We start from the raw sequence: 12,229 nt of genomic DNA on the forward strand, positions 1-12,229 counted from the left end.
CCCACCTCGAAGAAAAAAAAATCAAGTAAAAAAAAATATTTTTTCTTCTACTCATAAAATATTGTGTAACATACAGACCACAAATTAGGTAACTGATATTAAATATTGATTGATTTATTCATCAATCCAAAGGCTTATTTATATTCTTTTTAATATTTTTTTAATTTTAAATTTTATATTAATAGATCATTGTTGTACTTATTTCTATTCTTTTAGGACCATTAATTAAAATTGGCAATAAGCTCCATCAAACAATTGAGTTGTTCTTTCTTAGTTTTTTACCCCACTCGAAAATCAAAATTAAGTTTGAGCCTAACAAGATCAAAGCTAATGTGTCATACAGAAAACTAAATGCCAAGTTATGTATACCAGTTGAGAAGACAATTAGAAGCTTCAAGAATCTACTTTTTTTTTAATACCTCAAACCACAAAGCTAATTATCTGTTTAGTGGTTTTATTATACATTGATTACACTTCATTTGTGGTTATTAGTAAAAGAGACTGGGTTTATATTTTATAGATATAAATTAATTATATGTGATTTTTGTGTCCAGCATTGATCAACCTCAGCTTTTTTCTATATTGCTATTAGCTTGTGGTTTGAAGCGAAGAAAGACCCCTGGACAATTTGAAATTCAAGCCAAAAGATACTTCATGATTTGCTTTTCATAATATAATTAATGTTGAAATATCTAATTGTATACAACTTAAAAAGACATTCATTGTTTAATTTGGTTGTTCTCTTTTTCTTAACAGATCCAAGCATTTTACTTTTCTACTTAACTTAGTACAGGCATTTTAAGATAAGTTATGTCTCTAGACACTTATATCCAGTTAAACTATTTGCAGCCTCATATCTTTACAACCTCTTAACTGCCATATTCCTATCAATCACTTGTTTTTATCTCTACTGAAGCAATAAAAGCACAAGTACAATAGAGAAAGAATATTAACAAAAATACTAAGCTAAATGTCAACTTCACATGTATCAATACTCATGACTGTTATATGTCATAATATCAAGATATTATTCAGCAGTTTCAGTGTGTTTACATTACACTGTAGTCTAGAAAATGAATTAGAAAACTAATAAAAGATCTTAAGATTCAGTGAAGCAGTGAATAATCAAATGAACATGCAAAATAGCAATCTTTGAAAACAGCATATTCTCCAACCTCTAATATTTAATAGAATTAAATATTTCCAATGCACTTTTCATTTAATTTGAAGGTGTTCAATTAGATAATCTATAAAAAATACTACAAACATCTTACCACATGATATTCCTATACTAAAGTAATTAAGTGAATAAGAATATATATAATATGGTTGAAATGGTTACATCTTTGAGAAATCTTTAGAGAGTATATGCACATTTCATGCCTGTTATGTATTTAACTAAACATTGAATTACTTTTACAATACTTCAGCAGTTGGTTCATTTATTCCATCTTGAGATCTTCAGTAAGCTCAAGAAATGGCTTCAGAGTGAAGCAGTGACCACATAAATATAAGCTCTGAGACAAACAAACAGATTTCATTCTCTGTAACAAGATTACATATTTTGCCATTGTCAAGCAAAATAGACTTTCTATGTGCCAGTAGACTCTCTTTTTCTAATGGTGAACTTATGTACTTTTGACATTCTCTTTCCATTTGATCAAGAGTGATACTCAAGTTTGCTTTGGAAGAAGAAAGCCTCATTAATAATAGCTTGACACAAGAACTTAAGATCTAGCATATTGTACTGCAATAATCAGTTCTCCCTGGATTTGCATCTTCTTAATTTTCCTTTGATTTAAAGCAAAGCCAGAGAGAAGACCAGACTCTAGCACGTGTTATTCATCGTTTTTTGCCTTCCATATGTTCCTTGCATACAGCAACTATTTCTTTGTTATCAAATTTAAAATACTCTCTCATTTGTTTATTAACTGATGCAGATTCAACCAGATGTAACCAAACAATGTGTTCATTTGTACCATTATCTGTAATACTCTTAAGTAAATATTACAAACCTGATTTTACTGATGAGGAAACTCTAATTCTAAGGTGTATCTTCCTAGGAGCTCTCAGATCTTCTTTTTGGACAACCTCCCATTTTATGTAGTCCCATGGAAAGTAATATGGAGATTCCTTATCTCACATGCCCCAGGCTTGTTAAATTATATGTGCTCTACATCTTCTGCAATTAGTGCAAGAACATGAGAACTGAAATAATTCACTGCTGTGGCAGTGCTGGTAAGGATTGTTCCTGACTTTGGCTGTGGTTCTTGCTGTGCATGTCTTCTAATCACTCTTTTGTCTGCCTCCCATTTACGGCTTAGACTGTGACTTCTTGGACTGATGTCTGTTGAAGGCAAACAAGAGTCAATTTCAGAAACTTGCCAGGAAAATTACTTGGACAAAGATAAGAATCTGAGAGAACTATAATTGTTTCTGACGTGAATGGTTAGTAATGGCAGAACTAAATTATGTATTTAGATTAGTTCTAATTCTGAGACCATTTCTCTTTCTCCTACACCAAATTTTCGTTCTGCAGAATATTCAGATTCTATGTAAAGAGTTTTTAACCCAATAACTTCTTAACAGAGAAGAATTTGTTTCTTCATAAAAAATATTGAGTTCATGTTTTTATTTGGAGATTTTTCAGAAGGAAAACAAATGAGATCTATTTATATGCATGTTTTATTAGTCGTCTATTTTCTCGTTTCTGGCCTAAAACCATAACTGATCTTGAGGTTATCAGTTAATGTAAATCTGAGAGAAGCTGTATCACAAAATTAAATAGAATTTTGGTAACAAACTTAAGTGAATTTTAACAATGTGGAGACCAACAAGCTAATTTAATAACATACAAATTAACGTACATAGCTCTCCTTTGTTTAGTGCACTTAGTAGGCATAAAGTGAAACACCATTTTTATTATCTCATCAAAGAAAATATGAAAATGTTTTCTGTATCCTTGTATTTTTATTTATATCTTTAGAAGGCATAAATTTAAATTTGACTTAAAAAGTCAAAATATGTATTTTGATCTGAGTAACATAGAAGAGATCTGTTGTTTGTTTACATAAATGAATAAATATAAAACAATACATATATTGTAGAATTTTAACCATGTAAAATTACTCATGAAATGACAGGGTTAGAGGTTTATGTTACTTTCAGATGAGGTCATGTTAACTTGAAATATCCAAATGCTAAGCTTCCAGAGCCTTCAGCAGTTCCAATGCTTTGAGTACATACAAAATTTAGCGTGTTAAATGTATTCCATTCCCTTTCCACTATTATTAATATGATCATATCACAAAATTGTACTTCATTAAAGAATTTTGAACTGATTCAAATTCAGCTAGTTTGTTCTATCTGCACCATATTTTTTATTTAAATAAATTCCTTGAAGGCAAGGATTACCAACTCTTTGGTCTCTCACAAAAAGAAACATGAAGGCTTAATCTAGTACATACTTAGGGAAGATTTTTTTTGAATGAATAAATGATTGAAAAACAAAACAGTATATACCAGTGCTTCAAAGATATATAAAAATAAATCAGAATTAATCTTTTACAATGAAAGGATTTATGATTTCAAAAGAAGTTGACTCTCTACATCTGGACTGTATGATCACAAAGAAATCTCTAAATTTAGAAGACTTAAAAATAAATTACATCTAATCTGAAAATTAAACTATACATTGAGAAAAGGACTGAGTATTTTTGAATTATTATAAAAAGTATTTCTAAAAGATTATGAATAAAGATAATAAATCAAATAAACATATAAATCAGATTTTCATAGCAAGTTTCCATGCTTTCCGATTGACATACTAACTAGTCTGTTTAAGAGAACTATTTTTATAATGCTATTAGTAGGAAACATCTTTGTTTAATTTCATCATTTCAAAAATATTACCTCGAATTTTATTTTCATAGTTTCAAAATCTACCTTTATCTCAAGTTTTAATTCCATAAAAAATGACACACTTTCTTCAAACATGAATTCACAAATACTTACTGGAACCAATCTGGGTAGAGGATGACTTGCATCACATATCAGTCCAGCTATTGTCCTTGGATTGTAGTAACTGTATCCGCAGTGGTCAAGAGTAGTTAAATGTCATTACTCTTGTGAAGAATGAAGGAATTCCAGTTACCGAAACTCTTCAGAATGTCTTTTATGCTTAGTGTGTCTAAACTTTGTTTTCACCCAAGTTAAAGATTTATAAAATCCATTATAATTTGTTAATCAATGTCACATTTTAAATAATCCTGGTTTGACGCTTGGGATTAATGCTTAGTTTGATTCACATAAATTTAGAGAAATCTTTATTTCTCTAAACCTTCCTTTCCTTTTCTTTCTTCCTTTCTTTTTAAACAGCTATCTCATACATTCAATATTGAATACATCTATGCGGAATCAAACATCAGATCTCCATAAGATTGATAAATTAGCCCATTTTAATACACATTAATTATCTGTATGTTTATTAATTGCTCCAAAATACTTTGCCTTTCCCAGTGTGCAGTTTCTTTATAGGCTCGGGAAATTACGTGAAATAATGTAAGCTGTGAAGCAAAATAACTTGCAAAGGTGTACATTTCTGTTACGTACTTTAGGAGGAGTGAACTAGCAATAATCTCTGGTTTCCAAATTGAATCAAGAACCTTTCTTGGATGGCCGGGCGCGGTGGCTCAAGCCTGTAATCCCAGCACTTTGGGAGGCCGAGACGGGTGGATCACGAGGTCAGGAGATCGAGACCATCCTGGCTAACACGGTGAAACCCTGTCTCTACTAAAAAATAGAAAAAACTAGACGGGCGAGGTGGCGGGCGCCTGTAGTCCCAGCTACTCGGGAGGCTGAGGCAGGAAAATGGTGTGAACCCAGGAGGCGGAGCTTGCAGTGAGCTGAGATCCGGCCTCTGCACTCCAGCCTGGGCGACAGAGTGAGACTCCGTCTCAAAAAAAAAAAAAAAAAAAAAAAAAAAAAGAGATGAGAAATAGAGGAGTGGGAGGTCATAAACCTCTTTTTTTTTTAATCAAGACTTTTGGTTTATGTTGCTCATCCTTGCACTGTTATATCTAACCCTAAATTTAGTACACGTCATATGTATGACATGTGGCATATTAATAGATGTAAATTTTTCTTAATTTTCATCCGAACCTCTATGATCTCTGAGGTAAGCATGTGTTCGCTATACAGATGTCCAAATTTTGACCCCACTTCACCACCTAACGAGATCTTCTAATTCATACAGTTGAATTTCTTTTCCTACACCCTAAGCAACACATTCCTTGACAAGATTGGAGCTTTCTACTGAATTCAACTGACAGAGCTAGTCAACTTCCTGTATTACTGCTATAATATTATTTTTGTCTTTCTTTTTAAATTAACTGCAGACATGAAGTAAATAATCAGCATAATCTTTATACAATCGCCTGTCAATTCACGTATTACTTACATATTAGACTCCAAAAACTGAAATGGGTAGAGGCACCACATTGCATATATATATATATATATATATACTTTTGTTTATTTTGTCCTGTTCTGTTGTTGTTACAACGGAATTATTAGTCTAACCACAAGTAAAATTCCTCATCAACATAGTTTTTAAGAAGTTTTATTTTTAGTATTTCCCCAGTGTTTTAAGTGACCGCAGTACGAAGGTGTTCCAGAATGTTTAGTCTACCTTATCACTGGAAACAGAAGGCTGTCTCATTTTCTCTGATGTCATGATTATCTGTGTTCTTGCTCACACCAGACCTTCAATAAATGACCAAATCGCACCTAGGATATTGTCTGACATTGGTGCCTTAGAAGTCATAATAGACTGAATATCTACCTTCTTTGAATTACTGTATATTATTTTGCAAGGGATAAGCCATTGCTAATATCCTTTGCCACTAGGAAAACTAACCCAAGTAATGACTTGAACTTAGAGATGGCTCATACATGTTTCCAAAATTAACTGCCATCTAATTTTCCAAAGGTAAAAACAAAGTATTTTCCAGTGAGCTAAATTCTCAGCAGGGGAACAAATTTTTAAGCTGGTTGCCATGGTAATTCCTGTATGCAATTCCCACTCAACTTAGCTTGATGGCATTTGGGCTGAGTAATGAAATGAAGGAAAATACTGATGATTTTACTTGCCTTGAAAATACCCACAATTAGAAGTGTACATATTTTATTCCTTCCATTTACCCTCCCATCTTTCATTTTTTAATTTCTCTAAAAACTACTGCTTTCACAGCTATCATAACAATTTTATTGAATGTACACATAAATGCCTTTGCATCAAAATTAATAGATAATTCTACTGTCAGTGTTAAATTTCTGGACACTGATTATTTATGGTCCACATCTAGTGGGTTGGCAATATCTTTCCACTCTGAGCTAAATATGGTCAATGGGAGTATAGAAAGGGAATATTTCATGTCTTTATTAAATTATTTACCTAATCTTCTCAAGCTTGAGTGTTTAGGTTTACAATACTTACAATGGTTACTATTGTCATTTTTCTCCAGAGAATCAGCATGACTGCATGACTTATGAACATATGTGTATCTTCATGGGTTATTGCTTTATACCCTTGAGAGGTGAGGTACTGACATATATACACACACACACACACACACACACACACACACATACATGCACATATATATGTCTTTTCTCTCTCTCTCTCTCTCTCTCTCCATATATATATATATATATATATATATATAAAAGAAAAATGTACCACAGATGGTTAGGATATGTATGAAAATATGAGAAAAACAAATGACCACCCAAATACAACTCAAAAGACACTGAAACAAAAATTCAGGCTATCATTTGTGTGTGGCCTTTGGTTAGCTCTTAACCTTCGAACACACATTATTTTCTAAAATAGAAAAGTAATAATTTCACAAATGCTTTGTGATGTTGGTTTAAGGATCAACTGAAACATGTATTTAAAAGGTAAAAACAAGGCCAGGCACAGTGGTTCCCACTTATAATCCCAGCACTTTGGGAGGCTGTGGTGAGGGGATCGCTTGAACTCAGGAGCTTGAGACTAGTCTGGGCAACATAGTGAGACCTCATCTCTTTAAAAAAATAAATAAAATAAAAGGTAAAAACAGGCCAAGTGTGATGCCTCATACCTATAATCCCAGTACTTTGGGAGGCCTAGGTGGGAGGATTACTTGAGCCCAAGAGTTAAAGACCAACCCTGGAAATCAAAAAAAAAAAAAATTAGTTGGGTGTGGTAGTACATGGCTGAGGAGGAAGGACAGCTTGAGCCTGGGAGGTGGAGGCTGAAGTGAGCTGTGATTGCACCACTGCATACCAGCCTGAGTGACAGAGCGAGACCCTGTCTCCTCCCAACACCTGCCACCCCCCAAAAAACAAAGATGAAACACATCGCAAATGCATTTTCTTATAATGGTAGATGACTAGTCTGATGAGCAGAATTATATTTTTTGCAGTTCCTAACACTCAAATTTCTAAGCACTCTTTGTGGAGGAATTCTTTGTGTAATTGAGTAAGTAGGTGAGAAAGAAGGACTATGCCAATGCAACATACAGGATACACAGAGAAAAATGATCCTCATTAAGACTATGTGCTGAGAGGGTGCTACTTATCTGGTTCACACCTTATGCATGATGTCTTCGCCAAAATCGTCAGTTTGGATTCATCCATTACATTCAGCTATATTTTACTGACTAGCAGGTTTCTTTAATTTACAACTACATAAGGTAACTGAAAGCTTAAATGATGACAAGTAAATCCATACCAAGGTATGAGGACCACAGAAATGTAATTCTAGAATTGATTATAACTATATTTAACTATTTATAAATACTACACAACTGTTAACATAAAGTTCTAGTCCCTTTCCTTTAATGAATCAATAAGAATGTAACCAGGGTTGTTAAAGGGAGTTTTTTGTTGTTGTTATGTGATGTTTTTCTGGCTCAGGATTCATATTTTCCAGATTTTATAATTTGCTTTGTGCATTGTTTTTGTAGCATTTAGTCCACACTGGAAGTGTGTGTTCCCTTTTGTCAGGGCACTAATTCTATTTGAGGAAGGCTCTGACTCTTTTGTTTACTGTGAATTTATATGAAGATCTTCCTTCTTCAATATGTTTCATAAAATATCTACTGGTTATTTGCTAAATCTGGAAAGACATTTTTCTCTTCTTTCAGTGCTATGTGCTTTAGCTTCATTCCATTTTTGTGCTATGTTGAAATACTGTATATTCTGTTCCTTGTGTATAGGAAAGTCACCTACTTATTTGAGTGTAAGATGAAAAACTGTTCCTTGCATATTTTAGAGCCAAAGTATTTTTTCCTGATACCAAAGTCTTGAATTGATTTTCAGTTTAGTCTTTTATTTCCGCCATGGTATAAGCTACATGAACTCCTAGAAGCATGTGGAGAAATAAAAAGATCCACTATTCAGAGGCTGGGAGTGATGGTGCATACCTGTAATCTCAGCACTTTGGAAGGCTGAGGCGGGAGAATCACTTGAGGCCAGACGTTCCAGACCGCCCTGGGCAGCAAAGTAATACCCTCTCTCTCTCTCTCAAAAAAAAAAGAAAAAAAAAATTAGCTGGGTGTGAAGGCACATGCATGTAGTACTAGTTACTCAGCAGGCTGAGGTGGGAGGATCAATTGAGCTCAGGAGACCAAGGCTGTAGTAGGCCATGATCATGCCACTGCACTCCAGCCTGGACCTGGGAAACAGAGTAAGACGTTGTTTGGAAAAAAGAAAAAAAAAGAAAAAGACCCACGATTCAGATGATAAATTAAAGAGTGATGGATAAGCATAGGTGTCTATCTCAACATTCTCTTCTCTCCCCATTCCATTTTTAAACTTAATGTTACTTTCCATATTTGGCTCTCCTATTTCCCTATAAATTCTTCCTCCTTAGCAACTCCCAGAGTTATAACTAATACACCAAAGTAAACTATGGTTCATTCATTTCCATTTCTGACTTCAATTTTTTTTGTAGAGACGGAGTCTCGCTCTGTCGCGCAGGCTGGAGTGCAGTGGCAGCTCACTGTAAACCTCCGCTGATTCTTTTCAAGCGATTCTTTTGCCTCAACCTCCTGAGTAGGTGGGAAGACAGGCGCACGCCACCACTTCCGGCTAATTTTTTTGTATTTTTAATAGAGAAGGGGTTGAGTCATGTTGGCCAGGCTGTTCTCGAACTCCTGACCTCAGGTGATCCTCCCGCCTCAGCCTCCTAAAGTGCTGGGATTACAGGCATGAGCCACTGCGCCTGGCCTCAATTTTTCAGTTCGAATGGAAGTCCATTGGATGTGTCCACAGGACGATCTGCTAAAAGCTTTAATCACACATACTCAGTATCCTTCCCCCCCATATATATCTCTAATTTGGGGTTCCTTATTTTGTCTGCCATCAGTTAGCTTCTTAGTAACTGACGTTCTAGGTCTCAGTCAACTTTGATTTTCTTTATGTTGTTAGGTATTGGCCATACATTTCATTGTTGGAACATTTCTTATATCTAGTCCCTTCTTGCATGTCATTGCTACTACCATCTTCCAAATACTTGTAATATTTTCTTAGACCTTTTCATTTCTCAGTAACCTGTTACCTTGCTTCTGGAATGCATCTATTTTATCTCATGTAAAATGTTTCTGTTAAATTCTCCAAAATACTATTATAATTTTGTTTTACTTTGTTTGAAAAATAATCAGTGGTTTACCATTACCTATACCAAAAGTTAGCAGGCAGTCTCTGTAAAGGGCCAGGTGGTAAATATTATATTTTTCTGATATATACTGCCTCTGTTACAGCTGGTCAAATATACCATTGCAGTGAAAAGCTGTAACCAATATCTAAACTAATGGGTATGGTTTATATTCCAGTAATACCTTATTTACAGGCAGAGTTAATCTGTAGGCCCTAGTTTGCTGACCAATAATGTAGAGTTCCTTTTCATATTTGGCTCCTCTTATACCCAGTAAATCTAGAGATCTGTTTTAAGAAAGACTGGTCTGAAGATTAAAGTCTGACTTTTTATGCTACTCTTCAACAGCTCTCATGTTCTTCCTATATAAGCTTTCTAGGTACCTCCTTTTCAGGCCTGGTATGCCTATCTGACCAGGTGACCTCTTTCTTCTGTCCTTATTATCTCTATAATCTCCTTTTCACTGTCTTTAAGTATATCTTTTGCTTCCGTGCACAAGTCCTCTCTGATTTCTCCAACCATAGGTGGATTCACTACTCCTGAAGTCTGTGGACTCTACATGTTTATGTTAAGGAAAAAAAAAAATCACACACACACACATACACACACAAACACACACACATTACATAAATATATATAATATATAATGTATAATGTATATATTATATAACATCATATATATCATATATAATAAAAAACATGTAATATATAACATATAATGTATATTATAATTTTATAATATATAATAATGTATATTAATATATATAATGTGTGTGTTTGTGTGTGCATGTGTGTGGATATACATTATATAATATAAATATATGTTATATATTAATATAATGTGTTTGTGTGTGTGTGTATATATAATTTATGCATATTTTAATATATATATCCTGGAAAGGAAGAGATGTTACTAGGATTTTAATGTCACAAACAGAATGTGCAAGGTAGAGAGTGTATAATATGTATGGGCTGGTAGTCTAGTACAACATCAAGTTGAAAATACAGAAGAGAAGGCAATTTTTCTTCTGTAGATAGTTGGTAAATAACACTACTAAGAATTTTAGGAGAAGAACTTGATCTTGGAGTCAAATGGCTTTAGCTATAAGGAGAAGTGTAATAGACAGGTGTAATTAGAAAATGACATTGTCATGGGGCACATAGTTTTCTAAAGAAGTGCATTTTTTTCTGAACAGGCACTTAGATTGTTAGTATCAGAGGTTAATTCAAGAATAAGTCACTCTAGAGTGCCTCCTTATGTATTATACAAACTAGGCCTGTTTTTTCAAATCTTTAGTAGGAGCCAAACCAACTCCTCTAGGAACTACAGGACTTGCTCGTTTTGTTCTGTGTGTTTTCTTCTCCTCTTCATCTTTAATATTGACGATTCGGAGAGATCCTAAAAGCTATCAAAGTTCCCTGTTGGTGTTCAACACACATCAAATAATAATGAGAGGAGACTTGAAGGTGACATCCCTCTAATCCAGTTTACAGGGACAAGTTTGCTCTTGCAATAGCACACCATGAAACTTTAATAATTTAATAACTTTGCAAAAGAAATAATTTACCCATCTCTAGAGTTCTTTCCTTCTCTTCCTGACACCTCCTGTGATATTTTCCAAGAATGCATGCATATTTTAAACTACAGTGTGTTTTGAGACAACTCTACACAAAGAGTAGTATGGGTGTTTGCTGTGATTCTCTGCAGTGGGGTGACTTCTGGGAAGGAAATGCGAGGGCAGACATCTCAGTAACCTTTCTTCTCCCAGGAATATATATGTTTCTTGCTGCTCTTGAGGTCTACACAAAATAAGTAAGGGTAATAAGGAATTTTACTATTATAACTAAGTGGATTGAAGGGAAGGAGAATTATTACCAAAACCTCCTACAGGAAAACAAATTTTGTCACAATACTATAACCTCAACTCCTCTGGACTTAGGAGACCTGATTATCTTGGTAGGGAAGAGCGCATTTTTCTTGCAATGAAAGTCTATACATGTATAAGTTGGTAGAGCCGAAAAAAAATCATTTCTGTGTACTTGCTCATGTGGGGCATATTCACTATTATTTTATTTTATTTTTTGCTTGGTTAAAGATACTGAACTTCATAAATATAAAAAGTTGTTTACTAAAAATTTTGTTGGCCGGGCATAGTGGCTCATGCCTGTAATCCCAACAATTTTGGAGGCCACGGCAGGCGGATCGCTAGTTCAGGAGTTCAAGATCAGCCTGGTCAACATGGTGAAAACCCGTCTCTACTAAAAATACAAAAATTAGCTAGGCATGTGTGTGCAACTGTAATCCAGCTACTCGGGAGGCTGAGGCAGGAGAATTGCTTGAACCCAGGAAGCAGAGGCTGCAGTGAGCTGACATTGTGCCATTGTACCCCAGCCTGGGCGACAGAGCGAGACTCAGTATCAAAACAAACAAACAAACAACAAATTTGTTATACTGTTATAAGATCATGAAAGCTCAAATATGTGGTTAGGAAGAGGTCTTTGTATATTCCATAAAGAGAAATTAATGCC

The sequence above is a fragment of the Rhinopithecus roxellana genome, chromosome 15, assembly GCF_007565055.1.
Source record: "Rhinopithecus roxellana isolate Shanxi Qingling chromosome 15, ASM756505v1, whole genome shotgun sequence".
Classification (NCBI taxonomy): domain Eukaryota; kingdom Metazoa; phylum Chordata; class Mammalia; order Primates; family Cercopithecidae; genus Rhinopithecus; species Rhinopithecus roxellana.